At 44.2% G+C, this 15,793-nt stretch overlaps 1 protein-coding gene across 2 annotated transcripts in view; it reads right to left on the minus strand.

The window, feature by feature from the left end:
- Positions 1-15,793, minus strand: part of LOC137521801 (sialic acid-binding Ig-like lectin 8) — a 283,306-nt gene that overhangs the window by 68,340 nt on the left and 199,173 nt on the right. The gene's annotated exons all lie outside the window — the stretch shown is intronic.

A 15,793-nucleotide genomic window follows, 5' to 3' on the forward strand; every position in this document is an offset into this window, starting at 1 on the left:
GGGGCGCACATTTTTGTTACTTAAGCAGGCGGAGGCCTATTGACAAACATCATAGATTTATAGAGCCCGTTGTGTAAAGGAAACTCTAAAATACATTAAGATGTCTAATGCCCCAGATTAAGACTGGAGGAGGAATCGGCTGATGCGAGGGAATAACGAATGCTTCTGAAAATCCATTCTCAGCATTAGCAAATAACATCAATTATCAATTCATCCCCAGACACCACAATGACCTCAGCCACGTCTACAGAGTAGAAGCAATGGCACTGGTATTATAAGGCAAGAGAACAACAGAGGATATACACTGATGAGCCACAGGATTAAAGAGACACTGAAGCGAAAAAAAAATATGATATAGTGAATTGGTTGTGTACTATGAATAATTACTAGAAGATTAGCAGCAAAGAAAATATTCTCATACTTTTATTTTCAGGTATATAGTGTTTTTTCTAACATTGCATCATTCTATAATATGTGCAGATTACACAACACTCAGCATTCAAAATGAGTCTTTCAGAGCAGTCTGTGAACTAATGACCTCTCCTCTAGCAGAGGAAAAGTAAATAGTCCAGGAACAGTTGAGATAATAAGTCAGATAACAGCCCTCTCCAGGACTAACTAAAGGCCCATACACACGTCGGATTTGCGCGAACGACGGGTCGTTTGAACGTTCCGTCGTTCGCACGTTTCCGCATGAAATCCGGCGTGTGTACAGACTATCGTTCGGGAGATAAGACTGGTTACCAGCGATCCGCCCGGCGGAATTGTCAAGTAATTACTTATTGCTTGACCCACTGAGTTGTGCTCCCATTTTTGCCTGAAGAAGCGGGGTCACGCCCGCGAAACTCGTTGCATTTGTGGAGTTGAATAAATTACTTGACAATTCTATTTTATTGAGACTCAAGTGAGTTTTCTTTTTTTGTAAGAGGGAGGTGAGTCCACCTTAACATCCCCCTCTCCTTTTAAGTGGTTTTTAAAACGTTTTACTCTACTCTGGCGCCTCTGTATACCGAGTTTTTGCTGATTTTCTAGTCCACCCTGGGTGGAGGGGTGCATCCCCATCTACTATCTACAGAGAGCGACTTCTTAACCTGAGTGGGGTCAGGTCCTAATGCTCCCCACCTGCATTTAAAGTGGTTGCCTATGGGTAACCCTTGTTTGTGAGTATATACACATAAAATTGTATTGAACTCTTCATTTTACCTGACAATACTGCACCATATTGGGCTCTCGATTCTCTTCTTGTTTTTAAGCATCCCCACTACCTACGCATAACCCTAACCTATCTTCTACTTACACCTAACGCTAACCTCCCCACCTATGGATAAAACTAGACCCCACCTACAGCTAACACTAACCTACCTTCTACAAACTCCTAACACTAACCTACCTCCTATATACACCTAATAATAATCTCCCCTCTACCTTGCCTGACACTAGGCTATCCTCTACCAACAACTAACACTAACCTCCCCTCTACCTAAGCTCAACACTAGCCTACCCCCTACCCTCGCCTAACGCTTACCTCTCTCATTCCAGGCGCCTAACACTAATAGAATGTTATGTCCTTAAAGTGAATAAACAGGCAATAAATGGCCAAATATATCAGTAGAAAATCACACTTTCCTCACACCTGTCACAGGCCTATTCTTCTCCAGGTCTGGAAGCCAGTGCTGAGCTCCTGTCACACCACTCCTGTCACACTTCTACTATGAATTTAAAAAAAGCACTCGAGTAGCTTCTTCAAGTAATCTATATTAGAGCCATACAGTTAAAGAGCAGACAGGAGACACGACATGTTTCGGGCGTAGCCCTTCCTCAGGTGTGCCACACCCAGTAAGCATCACCTTAATATACCCCACCCACAGGAAGTCACATGGCCATCTGGTCACATGACGTGAACAACACAACAAACAGAAATTCCAAAAATATTCAAACAAGTTCAAACAAAATAATCATCAAGATATAATTCATATCAAGGGGAACTACACAAAGAGTGTCTACCCCAGAGTAATTCTGAGGATAGCGCCCCTCCCAATAATTTCATTATTCATAGTACATCTTCAAATATATCGATTCACATATTGTTCCTGTATCGAAATCCCTGGTCACGGTCAGATACGATACCTAAAAGAGAACAGATTAGAGAAAGCACTTCAGACTCAGGCATTCATTGAGCCCATTGGGGTCTACACAGTTAAATTTCCTGATCCATCTGGCTTCACATTGCAATAACATTTTCTTTCTATCACCTCCCCTAGCCAAGAGAGGTACATAATCTATGACAAACCACCGCAGTTGTGCTGCCGTGTGGCGTTTCTCCAAAAAATGGCGTGAAACCGAGGTCTCATACTCCTTTTTCCCTAGTGCAGGGTTTGAGATATCCCTTTTATGTTCTTGAATCCATTTCTTTATCTTCCTCTCCGTCTTCCCGATGTAAACATACCCGCAGGGGCACTTGAGTCCGTATACCACATATGTACTCAAGCAGGAAAACCTGCCCCTGACTGGTATCTTCACACCGGTAGACGGGTGGGAGACAAAGTTACCCTTCAGTATTGCGTTACTGCAGTTACAGCTCAGACAGGGTACTGTTCCTCTCCTTGACTCAGGGATCACACTTTTCACCATGGGTTTAATATCGGATTTACTCACCCAATTCCTGATCGATCTTCCCCTACGCAAAAACCGGCGGGTCCTGGCCAAATATACTGTATACAGTATCACAGCTGCAAAGCAAGGCACTTGGGATTGACTCACAAAATCTTGTGAAGTACCTCACCTTACTTATTCAATCACAATTTATCTCTTCTTATCTGACTTAAAGTGTACTTGAAACCAAGAAATAAATGATACATATCTGGGGCCCCAGCTAGGGATGCTCTCACGAGTAATAACGACGAGTGTGTAAACACTGGAATTCGTGATTTAAAAGAGCATTAATTAGCTCAGGTGTGCGTCGGGGACATAAAGGGTTAGTTACCCATAATTATGCGTCCTCCCTGTGCTCCAAATAGCTTGCACGCGTCCTATTGGACGTATTGCAAGCCTCACTTCGGGCACTTCCTCCTTCAAGCTGGAAGGAGGAAGTGCGTGGTGATGAGGCTTGCAATGCGTCCAATAGGATGCGTGCAAGCTATTTGGAGCACAGGGAGGACGCATAATTATGGGTAACTAACCCTTTATGTCCCTGCCGCACACTTGAGCTAATTAATGCTCATTTAAATCACAAATTCAAGTGTTTACACACTCGTCGTTATTACTCGTGAGACCATCCCTAGCCCCAGCCTCCTTTAGGCACATCGGTCTCTCGCCGTCCTCCCAGGCAGCCTGGATCCTCCACTGGGCAGCCCGGTAATTCAGGCAGTTGGCACAACAGGCGCAGTCTGGCCATGTGCACTCCTTCGTCGTGCTACTGTTGCCGGGAGAGTACTGCATAGACGCAGAATGCTCCCGGCAATGGGAGCACGACGGGGTGTGTGCACAGTTTCCCCCGACTGAATTACTATGCTGCCTAGAGGAGGATCCAGGCAGCCTGTGGGGACAGCGAGAGACCGATGAGCCTGGAGGAAGCTCCAGATATGTATATATTTTTTTGTTTTTCAGTGCTCTCAAGTTTCCTTTAACATACGATCTATCTCTCCTTATCTGTTTATCTCATAAATTATCTCTCTTTGAAGTTGATTCACAAAGTCTACTTATGTTTCACCTTAACTGTGAAGAGAGATAATGCATGAGATAAAAACATAAGGAGAGATATGGCCATATGCAATTAACTCTTTCTCCTGAGTTTTCTCCTAGGATATATTTTTTCATTTGTTATTTAAAATAACTTTTTAGCTCTTAACAACTGAAAAGTACCAAAAAGTAATTGAAAAAGTACTATCAAAATTATTTTGAGTATTTTCTTCCTTGCTGGTGGTTTAAAAGACATTTTACTGACAATTTTGAAAGTATCACCTAGGAGAAAACTCAGGAGAAAAAGTTAATTGCATATGGCCCCTCATGAAATAAACAGATAAATCGAAGATGAGTTAAAGCGGAATATAACCCTGCATTTCAACTTTGCTCTAAAACATTATTTACAGCATATTATATGCAACCAGCATTTTTTTTACTAGACCAGCATTGGAAGGGTTACACACAGCGGTTTAAAGTTCCCTGGAGAGATATCCAGAAGTTCAGATAGATACATTTAACTAAATAGAATGTAACAAGTGAGGAATGTTACACACTCTTTGGCTGTCCTCCAGCTCCTGCACAGTCAGAGAGAGTGAGTCACATTACACACTTAGATACATTTAAGTAAACAAAATGTATCTATGTAAGCTTTGGATGCGTCTGCATTTCTCTCCAGGAACTTTAAACCTCTGTGTGTAACCCTTCCAATGCTGGTCTAGTAAAAAAACAATGCTGGTTGCATATAATATACTGTAAATAATGTTTTAGAGCAAAGTTGAAATGCAGGGTTATATTCCGCTTTAAGTTAAGTAAGTAGAACTAAATCATGAGTTCTGCACTCTCCTACCTACAACAAAATCTTAAATAACACTGTTTATTTATCTCTGACCTGATAACATAACTACAGAGTTATAAAATAATGATAGCAAATTCCTCTCCTCCTCCCAGGGAATTCAATGGCAGAGTTAATTAATAAACAAGTGTAAAATACACATTCCAGGAGCAGACAGTAGCTTAATTGTTACATTTAATGCATTATCAAAACAAATGAACTGTTAAAATAAACAGGAGGGATAGACAAATAAAATGTGTGGGTTTAATGTACAATAGAACTGTTTACATTAAAGCGATAATGTATGAAAGTGGATAAATTGTATATTTTTTCACTTTTTCCTTATTTTCCTTTTAAAATGCATAGAAAATAGGGTAATTACTAATAAGAAATATCAGCCACAAAAAATCTAATTTGTCCTGATAAAAAAACAATATATAGATCATTTAGTTGTGATAATTATTGATAAAGTTATTGCCAAAGTAATCAGAGCTGAGCTGAACCGTGAAAATTACCAGGGTAGTGACGTGGTTAAGGAGATACAAATTGTGAGGTAATAAGTGAGATGAGGTAACTTAACTGAAAAGCTTTGTCCATTAGCCCCTTATAAGTAAGGGGAAAAAATGAGTAAGTTGACATAATTCAAGAGAATCATCCCCAGTGATTCAGCATGATGAAAAGGGTACATGAACAGCTAGCAAACGGCCGGATTTGTACTTTTTACTGCCCAAGGCCACTATCACCAGCCGCCCCCTGAAACAGCAACATCCCTGTCACTCACACACTTTTATTGAACCCAGTAATCAATGCATTTAAATATTCTTATTAATGGTGACATTTTTCTGAATAATCCTCCTTCCAATTGATTGGATTAGACAGTGTTGATGACTACAAATGACGAATTTGTCAACCATTTTATCAATCTGTTTTGTGGATTGATTACATCTGAAATGATCGGAATGGTTATAATTTTTATTCCATTCATTGGCCAAAGTGTTGCTTTCCGCTAGGTGGAGGGTGGAGTTGGACTCGAAGAGCAGCCGACAGTGATGAGTGACAGCTCAGGTCACAGACAAAACGCTGCCCATGTTTGCTGCCCCTTCATCCCCCGAGTCCCAGATAGTTGCCCAACTGCGGTTCACATGTTTGGTAGCTTGACTGCATGAGTGTGCCAGCCTGCTGCCCGTCCCTTGCTTCCTGGTGCCCTAGGCCATGGCCTATGTGACCTTGCCTGAAATCTGGCCATGCTAGCAAACTAACCTTATAGCATAACTGCTACAGCATTCCCCATACTCCTGGATAGATAGATAGATAGATAGACAGAGAGACAGACAGAGAGACAGACAGAGAGGCAGACAGAGAGGCAGACAGAGAGGCAGACAGAGAGGCAGACAGAGAGGCAGACAGAGAGGCAGACAGAGAGGCAGACAGAGAGGCAGACAGAGAGGCAGACAGAGAGGCAGACAGACAGACAGACAGACAGACAAGCAGACAGACAGATAGATAGATAGATAGATAGATAGATAGATAGATAGATAGATAGATAGATAGATAGATAGATAGATAGATAGAGCAAAGACCCCATTATCCAGAATTCGGGCATCTGGAAGTCTAAACTAACTGGCATGCCTGAGGGGATAACGAGCCTCCAGGCTGCATCTTCTAACCTTCCTGTAGCTCCTAGCAGCTTTTTAGCATCCATGCATAGCTGCTGTCATGTCACATGACCCTACAAGAGTCAGGTGACATGCAGGGAACCATGCACAGAGGATGATGGAAAGCCGCTAGGAGCTACAGGATGGGTAGAAGATGCAGCCTGGAAGCTCGGTATGTATTTAATGGGGGGGGGATGCTTTTTGCGGTTGGCTCAAGCAACTGACAAGCACATGTATCCAGCCAGGGGCATAACTAGGAATCACTGGGCCCCCCTGCAACACTTTAGATGGGGCCCCCCGACCCCCTTGCTTTCTGCACAGGTAAACTGAGAACCAATGTTATTCAATTGGCTAGTGCACACTTGAATCCATACTTTCCATGCAAATAAAAACAGACAGCAGTGAAGCACTGCATGCATTTTTTCTATCAATTACATTAGCTTCTGTGATTAAACATGCATGTTTTCACACATACAGACACACATGGTGTTCAGAAAACACATACAGAAAAACCAACAGACGAGTGCTCCCAGCCTCAGCTTCTCATTACACTTACTCTGTCCATCTCTAATGGAGCAAAACTGACTCTGCAGACTTCTCCAGCATCGCTACAGTACAGAGAACTTGGGGAGGGGTAGAGAGGCTGGGGACTGGGTGCTGTACACAAGAGCCTGCTGCACACTGAATAGGGACTGTCTACAAAACTTTGTGATATGTTATCAGTGGCTGAGCAGATGCAGTCAGTAGAACAATTGTGCAGAGAGCATAAAGTTTTTTTCTGTCCGTGCCCTTAGTTGTCAGTCTCTCAAGACAGGGAAAAGAAACATCTCCCCCATGGGGACCCCTGCTGCTGCATCTCTTGCAGGGTCTATTGTTATGCTCCTGTATCCAGCAGCATCAGGCGATCTCTGGAGCTGCTGAATACCGGGAAGTTGGGGACTTTATTGTAGATAGATGGAAAGATAGAATAGCGGCCTGACTGAAAAAGAAAGTAGGAATGTGATTGGCAGATGTGAGCAGCACAGACGGTTTGCTGATGATTGCGGCCCATTTCAGAGGTTACACAGATTGCCCACACACAGCACTCCATACCTGCTTCTACAGCTAAATCCCATCTCTCACATCCAGTAATGCTGGAAGCCACTCGCTAAGCACCGCGCTCATCATTGCCAGTAAACAGGTGGTTAATGGTGTCTGTCTCTAATGCAGACTAGTCAGACCATTAAAGGTAATCCATAATGTATTTTTGGTAATACACATATTTTATGGACGGTAATGCACGCTGCTGTAGTTCACATTTATAGCAGGTGCGTTCATCAATATGTTCCGAATGGCTGTGTTTATTTTACTATTACGCACTGGATGCGTGCATGGAATAGCGGCGCGAGGAAAAACGGGTGCCTGTTTTCGTTTCTAAAATCATCATTATATATCTACCAATATTTTTCATTTTTAAAGTGTAAATAGTGTAAATTATTGTAATAAAATATTGGTATGTATTAACGATATTTTACTACAACTTAACCTAACCCTACTCTCACACAGAATCCTCCAATGCCTAATCCAAAACCCCCTTTTTCCTGCCCCCTAACCCTAAACCCCTCTACAACTAAACCTAACCCTACTCTCACACAGAACCCTCCCTTCCTGACGCCTAACCCTAAAACCCTCCTTCCTGACGCTTATCTCTAAAACCCCTCTTCCTGACACATAACTCTAAACCCCCCCTTCCTGATGCCTAACCCTAAACCCCCCTTCCTGACGCCTAACCCTAAACGCCCCCTTCCTGATGCCTAACCCCTAAACCCCTCTTCCTGACCCATAACTCTAACCCCCCCCCCCCCCCCCCCACACACACACACACACACACACACACACACACACACACACTTCCTGACACCCAACCCTTCCTGGAGCCAAACCTTAAAGAGAACCTGTACTGAGTAAAATTATTTAAAATAAACACATGAGGTAACTTCAAATGAACATTACATAGTTACCTTGCCATCAGTTCCTCTCAGAAGCTCACCATTTTCTTCTTACAGTGATCCCTTCCAGTTCTGACAACATTTTGTCAGAACTGAAATATATCAGTTGCTGTCAGTTACAGCTGAGAGGAGAACTGATGTGTCCATGTTACCCTATGGCTCAAGTGGGCGATGTTACAGTTTAATAGTGTGCTGACCAGGAAGCTGTTATGGGGTAATAGCCATTTTCAAAATGGAGGACAGAGAATTCCATTAATCACAGTGGAAAAACAGGACACATGAGAGGAAAAATAGATTGAGGAGTAGACTACACAGGAGGTAAGAATGACTTGTGTATGTTTATTTTGACTTTTAATGTTCAGTTCAGGTTTCCTTTAAAGAAGAACTCCAGTGAAAATAATGTAATAAAAAAGTGCTTTATTTTTACAATAATTATGTATAAATTATTTAGTCAGTGTTTGCCCATTGTAAAATCTTTTAATCCCTGATTTACATTCTGACATTTATCACATGGTGACATGTTTGCTGCTGGCAGGTGATGTAGCTGCTGCATGCTTTTTTGGCAGTTGGAAACAGCTGTAAACAGCTATTTCCCACAATGCAACAAGGTTTACAGACAGGAAACTGCCAGGAGTACCACGGTCCTCAGAGTTTCTTGTGGGAGGGGTTTCACCACAATATCAGCCATACAGCGCCCCCTGATGGTCTGTTTGTGAAGGAAAAGATTTTTCATGTAAAAGGGAGTATTAGCTACTTATTGGGATAAAGTTCAATTCTTGGTCGAGTTTCTTTTTAAAACCTCCCTTCCTGACACCTATCCCTAAAACTCCCCTTCCAACGCCTAACCCTAAACCCTCCTCCCTGACCCCTAACTCTAAAACCTCCCTTCCTGACGCCTAACCCTACCCCCCCCCCCTTTCTAAAACTTATAATGATACATTTCAAAATGATACTTTTCAAAAATGAATGATTTGTAAATACAAAACATTAAAAATGTCCAGAACTATAACACTGTCATTTTCAAAACGATAAAAAATTTCAAAAAGTCAAAGTCAAAACGATAACTTTTGCCTGCCCTCATTTCTGCCTTGGGTGCCTAATAGCTGATATTTGCATTGGGGCACCCAAATCGTTCAATAGCTGCTGGGCGCCTAAATTTCCTGCTTCCATCTGGATTGAGTTTTCATGGACACTGGTTAAAAATATGGGAGCTGCCATTTCTGGCTTTCTGTTTCTTTCTTTCCTGGTGTCATATCCATCCTGTGGCTTCACAATAATGAGGTTATGGACTTCATTCATGCAGTATTAATGCAGCAAATTTGAACTGGAGAGATTTAAGGGACCCCGAGCAGTAAAAACCCCCCAGAAATCTGGATCTACCTGGGGCTTACTCCAGCGGGGGAGGAAGCCAAGGTTAAAGATGCCAACTGTCCTAAATCTTTAAAAATGTCATCAGTTCATAATTGCTCATCATGACAGTTTGGTGACCATAAATGGCAAAAGGCAATAAGAGGGAGGTCCCTCTGGACTTACCTGGGGCTTCCTCTAGCCCCACCCCCCAAAGCCAGCGAGGTCCGCCCACATCCTTTTCGGCTCTTCCGTGGTCTCGCTGGCGGCTTCAGTAATCTGGAAACTTTGGCTGAAGTCACATGTGCGCGTTCCTAGCGTGCACCCATTGCGCCATCACGCCGGTCACGTTAAGCGCCATGTGCAGCTCCAACTTCAGTCGAAGTCACCAGATTACCAGAGCTGCCAACAGGACCAAGAAAGAGCCAAAGAGGATGCCGGGGGACCTCACAGGCTATGGGGGGCGGGGCTGGAGCAAACCCCAGGTAAGTCCAGATTTCTGGGGGGGGGGGGGTGTTTTACTGCTCAGGGTCCTTTTAAAACTAGTCTGAAACCAGGAGTTTAGAATTTGTCCTCTCCGTCTGGGTCATGTGAGATCATAGTGAGGGTTGCTGAGAGGTTTGAGAATTGGTGGGCAGGTGATTGCAGTTGCATGCAGCATCCACAGCAAATGATGCTTCTCAAGCAGCCACATTGCAAGCACCTGCATGAGACTGCAACTGCACAAGTGCTCGTTAACTAACCTTACAGCAACGCCCACTGTGTTCAAATACAACCAAAATGAAGACTGAAATCATTCTCTTCTAATACTAGTTTTGGTTAGTAAAAGTTAGTAAATAAACAGTTGTGTGATAATAATGATTGCAGTTGCATGCAGACCACAGCAGGTGGCTTTACTGCAGGTATTTTGGATGGCAGCTCTTGGCTATCTATATCTTTAGCCTCTATAATAAAACCCCTGTGTCATTGCGTGTGCTGTCTCTGTGTACCCATTGGGTGGAATAGCTCAGAGAAGCTCTTTAGCATAGATAACAACTGAAGTTTTTTTTTTCTTAACTCTTCCTGTCTGAAAAACAATATGAGACTCTTTTCTTTGCTGATAGTGTTCTATTTCTTAGCTGTACTACACATACAATTCATTATTTCATATGTTTATTTGCCCTTCAGGATTGCTTTAAGTAAGTTTAAATATCTCTTGCCACAAGTTCTGTCCTTGAAGACCTGTTGTCCCTGCTGGCCTTTCCCTATAAGAGCCCATTTAGCACTTCCTCACAAAATGGCCGCACAATTGCTCTCTGCTCTTGGCCTGATTCTCCAGAACTGAGCGAGGGAGACGGGGAGATAATAGGCAAAGTAAAGTTTCCAGTCTCGGAGGTGCGCGAGTGACAATGAATCTATGAATTCGTCCTTCCTGTCAGATAGAATTATTGTCGCAGAAATAAAGTACTGACCTATTACCAGTCCAGATTGTTCAATCCACAATGGAGTGATTTAACCGCGGCAGCAAAATGAAGGAAGAAGCCAGAGCGGAATGGAGAGAGCTTCCCTCACACCGCACTATGCCTTGTCATAAAGCGGCAACAGCGGCTGCCTCAACACATATGTCCGACAACAACAGGGTGACGGCCTTAATTGTCCATTATGTCAATTAATTTACTTTATCGCTCTTTAATTGTGTCCCTCCAGATTCCTGACAGGGTTTCAAGGCCATTTACTTTGTTTGAAAGCTATGCATTTAAAAAGCACTGAAGTGTGCTTCAGCAAGCACCTATTATTCATAAGGTAAACATGTGACAGAGGTGGCAATAGACAGAGAGCTGAATAAACACAGAATGAATGACAGGAGCTCATATTTTCCACAATAACAGGTTTTATAGAATAACCTCCAAAGCTAGCCTAACTCCAGCCTTCCCTCTTCTTTTGTGCCTAATTCTTCAACACCGTTTACTTACCTAACTCTGATCTTTCAGTCTGCTGTGCCAAATTCTACCCCACCCCTTATTGTGCATAACCCCACCCTTCCTGTCTGCTATTCCAGATTCTTCCCTTACCCCTTACTCTGCCCCACCCTTCCTGCCTGCTGTGTCTACTTGTACCCCACCCCTTATTGTGCCTAACTACACCCTTCCTATCTGCTATTCCGGATATTTCCCTTACCCCTTACTCTGCCCCACCCTTCCTGCCTGCTGTGTCTACTTGTACCCCACCCCTTACTCTGCCTAACCACTCCTTTCCGATCTGCTTTGCCTAATTCTACCTCTTGCCTGACCTTCATGTCTGCTGTGGCTATTTGTATCCGACCTTTACTCCGCTTAACCCTGAGCTTTATGTCTACTGTGCTTAATTGTACCCCACCTCTTACTCCGCTTAACCCACCCTTCTTGTATGCTATGCCAAATTATACCCCACCCATTTCTCCACCCAACCCTGACCTTTATGTCTGCTCCGCATAATTGCACCCCACCACTTACTTCGCTTAGCCTACCCTTCTTGTATGCTATGCCTCATTGTACCACACTCACACTTACTCTGCCTAACCCCACCTTTTCTGTCTGTTTTGCCGAATTGTACCCCACCCTTAATCCACCTAACCCCACCCTCCCTGTCTGCTGTGACCAACTGTACCCCACCCCTTGCTAAATGTATCCCCACTCTTCCTGTCTGCTGTGCCTGAGTATAGCACACCTCTTACTCTGCCTAACTCCACCCTTCCTTTCTGCTGTGCCTAATTATACCCCTCCTTACTCTTTATAATATTTACCTTCCTGTCTGCTGTGCATAATTGTACCCCAACCATTATTCTGCCTAAACCTACCCTTCCCATCAATTGCATGGAATTACGCATAATTGCAAAATTACTTACCAACGGAATTGATTATGGGCCCGTTTCCATTTGAGCCGCATACGTCTGCAAGACGCGTGGCGGCACTTCCGGGTCTGCAGGGACGCAGACGAATCGCATCAGCCATGCCATGCATGGCTATGGGATTCGCAGCCTCCCGCACCATTTCGGAGATGCCGGCTGAATTGCTAGCACAAGTGTTTCGACCGGCGGCGCTATTGATCCCTATGGCAGAGTTTCCCCGCACGTTTTGCCTGCGGGGAAACTGCGCATTCGGCGCGGGAACCGCACAAGTGGAAACGGGCCCTTACTATTTTTGTTCCTGCAATTTCACAAGATAATTTCAAATCGTATTTGTGAATTATGATGCACATTTACGTTTATGCGTAACGTGTGGTCATCCCCAGTGCTGACCCATTTTCAACATAGGTTTGCTTTAACATGCTGGCAAATGAGGAACTACAGAAGAGGGAATCTACGTTACATCATCGCTCTCCAGTGATGCCCCCCCTTCCCCCACACTACTCTATCTCGTTCAGCGTGTGTTTGCCGTCTGGAGTTGGCAGGAGTGTCAGGGTGCCACCAGCACAGAGAATGGGAACAGGGGGGATCTTTGTTCTGTCTCCGCCTAAGCAATTTTTATGAAGAATACAGAGAACACGGCGGCGGAGCGGTAAATAGAGGCTCCTCTTCGTACACATAATGCGGCTGATTTCAGCAGAGAGCGTTGCCTTTTCAGGTAGCACAGATACCACACAATGGAGCTGGCTTCTCTGCAAGTGGCGCGGTTACCCTGCAGGTCTATTGCAGGAGACAGTCAATGAAGTGACGCGCTGTGGAGGCTTTAGCAGTTAAGCGTCAAATGAAGCAACGTACTGCAGTCTGGAGCTATGAAAAATTAATTAAGCAGTGTTCTGTTGAGCTGTATCGTGCCTCTGAATAGGCTGTAAGCACACAATACCCCGCAGGTTGCCAACGCTGAGGGGGGGCTGACGTTCTACCAGGCTCGGCGGGCTGTAAGTGATGGGGGTATTTAGAGCTCGGCGGGGCAGCGAGACACCTGCAGCTCCCTCGCTTGCAGCAACCGGCCTAACGAGCGCTGATACACTGCACACCTGCAGCAGGCACGGCAAAGGGGACCTGTCACAGGAGCCATGCAGGCAGCCATCTACTTTCTCAAGGTGTATTCGGCATAGCAAGGCAGATGATACATGCGGCGGTACTGAGGCATGGGGACACTGAGTGCATACATCAAATAAGGGCGCCAGGAAAAAAAAGGGCATGAGGTATAGCCAACTTTTTTCTCAGTAACAATATTTGTATAGACTATGATCACAAAATATTGTCTATAACAATGACAAGGAAAATATATTTACAGTCGTAATAAGCATAGTAAAACATTGGTGAATATTAGGCCTCTTGCACACACGATTCCGATTTTTTTTATCTGATCCGATTTTGGATTCCGATTAAAAAATGTACTGCATGCTGCTAAGATTTTTAATTGGCATTCAAAATGGGATGTATAAAAACATCGGAATCGCATGTAGTGTGCAAGAGGCCATACTGATATTTTACTAAACCCTCCCCTTATTGATGCCAAGCCTTAAAGAGAAACTCCGACCAAGAATTGAACTTTATCCCAATCAGTAGCTGATACCCCCTTTTACATTTAGAAATCTATTCCTTTTCTCAGACCAGAACAGACCAGAACAGACCATCAGGGGGCGCTGTATGGCTGATATTGTGGTGAAACCCCTCCCACAAAGAAATTTTGAGTACGTACTCTTGGAAGTTTCCTGTCTGTTAACCCTGTTGCATTGTGGAAAATAGCTGTTTACAGCTGTTTCCAACTGCCAAAACAGCAAGCCGCAGCTACATCACTTGCCAGCAGTAAAAATGTCACCATGTGATAAATGTAAGAATATAAATCAGGGATTTAAAAGATTTTACAATGGGCAAAATGGACTAAATCATTTATACATAATTATTGTAAAAATGAAGCACTTTTTTTAGTACATTATTTTCACTGGAGTTCCTCTTTAAGACCCCCCCCCCTTTTGGTGTCTAAACCTAAGACCCCCCGGCGGGTGGTGGTGCCTAACCCATTTCTAAGATAAGACATTTTAAAGCGATAATTTACAGTGTGTAACTATCATTCTCAAAGCGAATTTCAAAACAACATTTTTGAAAACACTAAGGGCCCGTTTCCACTAGCCACCGTGCACGGCTGCGAGACGCGCGGCGACACTTCTGGGTCTGCTGGTACGCAGACGAATCCCAGAACCCGTGCCATGCACAGCTATGGGATTCACTGGCTCCCGCACAAAAACTGATGGCAATGTAGGCCGAATCACCAGGGCAAGCGATTTGGCCGGCAACGCCATTATTTTCTATGGCAGAGTGGGGAAACTCTGCGGATTTGGCTCGGTTTCTGCGCAAGTGGAAACGGGCCCTATTTCTCAAAATGAAAAAATTCAGTGGGACAGGCCCGGTGCCCGCTATTTATCAGGCACCTAATTTTATTCTTTAGGGTACAACAGCCAATATTTTGCATTAGCACCTATACGGTGCCCAAGTAGTCCATTAGCCCCAGGCACCCAAATTTCCTGATTCTGCACTGAGTGCCTTATGAGTGAGCGGACCTAACAATCTGTAGTAAAACTAAGCACTAGTGATGATAGGATGAAGAAATCTCCAGGCCTTTCGATTAGAGTTGCACAGGAGAGGACAAGCAAATCACTGAACATTTAACACAGCTGATGATTGACTCCACAGCTAAAAGGAGCTTTTATTTGCTAACACACACAACACACACACACACACAGACACACACACAGACACACAAACACACAACACACACACAGACACACACACCGACAGGGGTGAGCAGAAACTACACCCAAACGTATTGTGCACACATATGTTTTTTGAGCTGTCTATGAGTGGGGCAGCCTCTATTTAGGGTGAACACGGTTTCTGTAGGTGTCGGGAGCACAGTGTGTTAGGCGGTGGTCCTTATCAGGACTGCTCAAATCCGGATCCGGGAGATAGCCGGATAGTTGCTATCCGGATATCTCTCAGTAAACCTGTGCGGGGTGGGCGGGGGGTCAATCTTACCTGTCTGACTTCTTCTTCATCCGTCCCTCGGCGCCTTCCACGATGCGGTCCAAGCGGCGGTCACGTGATTACAAACACTTCCTCCTTAAACCCGGAAGGAGGAAGTGTTTGTAATCACGTGACCGCCGCTTGGACCGCATCGTGGGAGGCGCCGAGGGACAGACGAAGTAGATGTCAGACAGGTAAGATTGACACCCCCCCTCCGCACAGGTAACTGGGAGATATCCGGATAGAACTATCCGGATGTCTCCCGGATCCGGATTTGAGCAGCCCTGGTCCCTTTAAAGAACACGGTGGTACTTCTGGAGTGGTATCCCTCCATATGCTT

This window comes from Hyperolius riggenbachi, chromosome 6, assembly GCF_040937935.1.
Source record: "Hyperolius riggenbachi isolate aHypRig1 chromosome 6, aHypRig1.pri, whole genome shotgun sequence".
NCBI lineage: Eukaryota > Metazoa > Chordata > Amphibia > Anura > Hyperoliidae > Hyperolius > Hyperolius riggenbachi.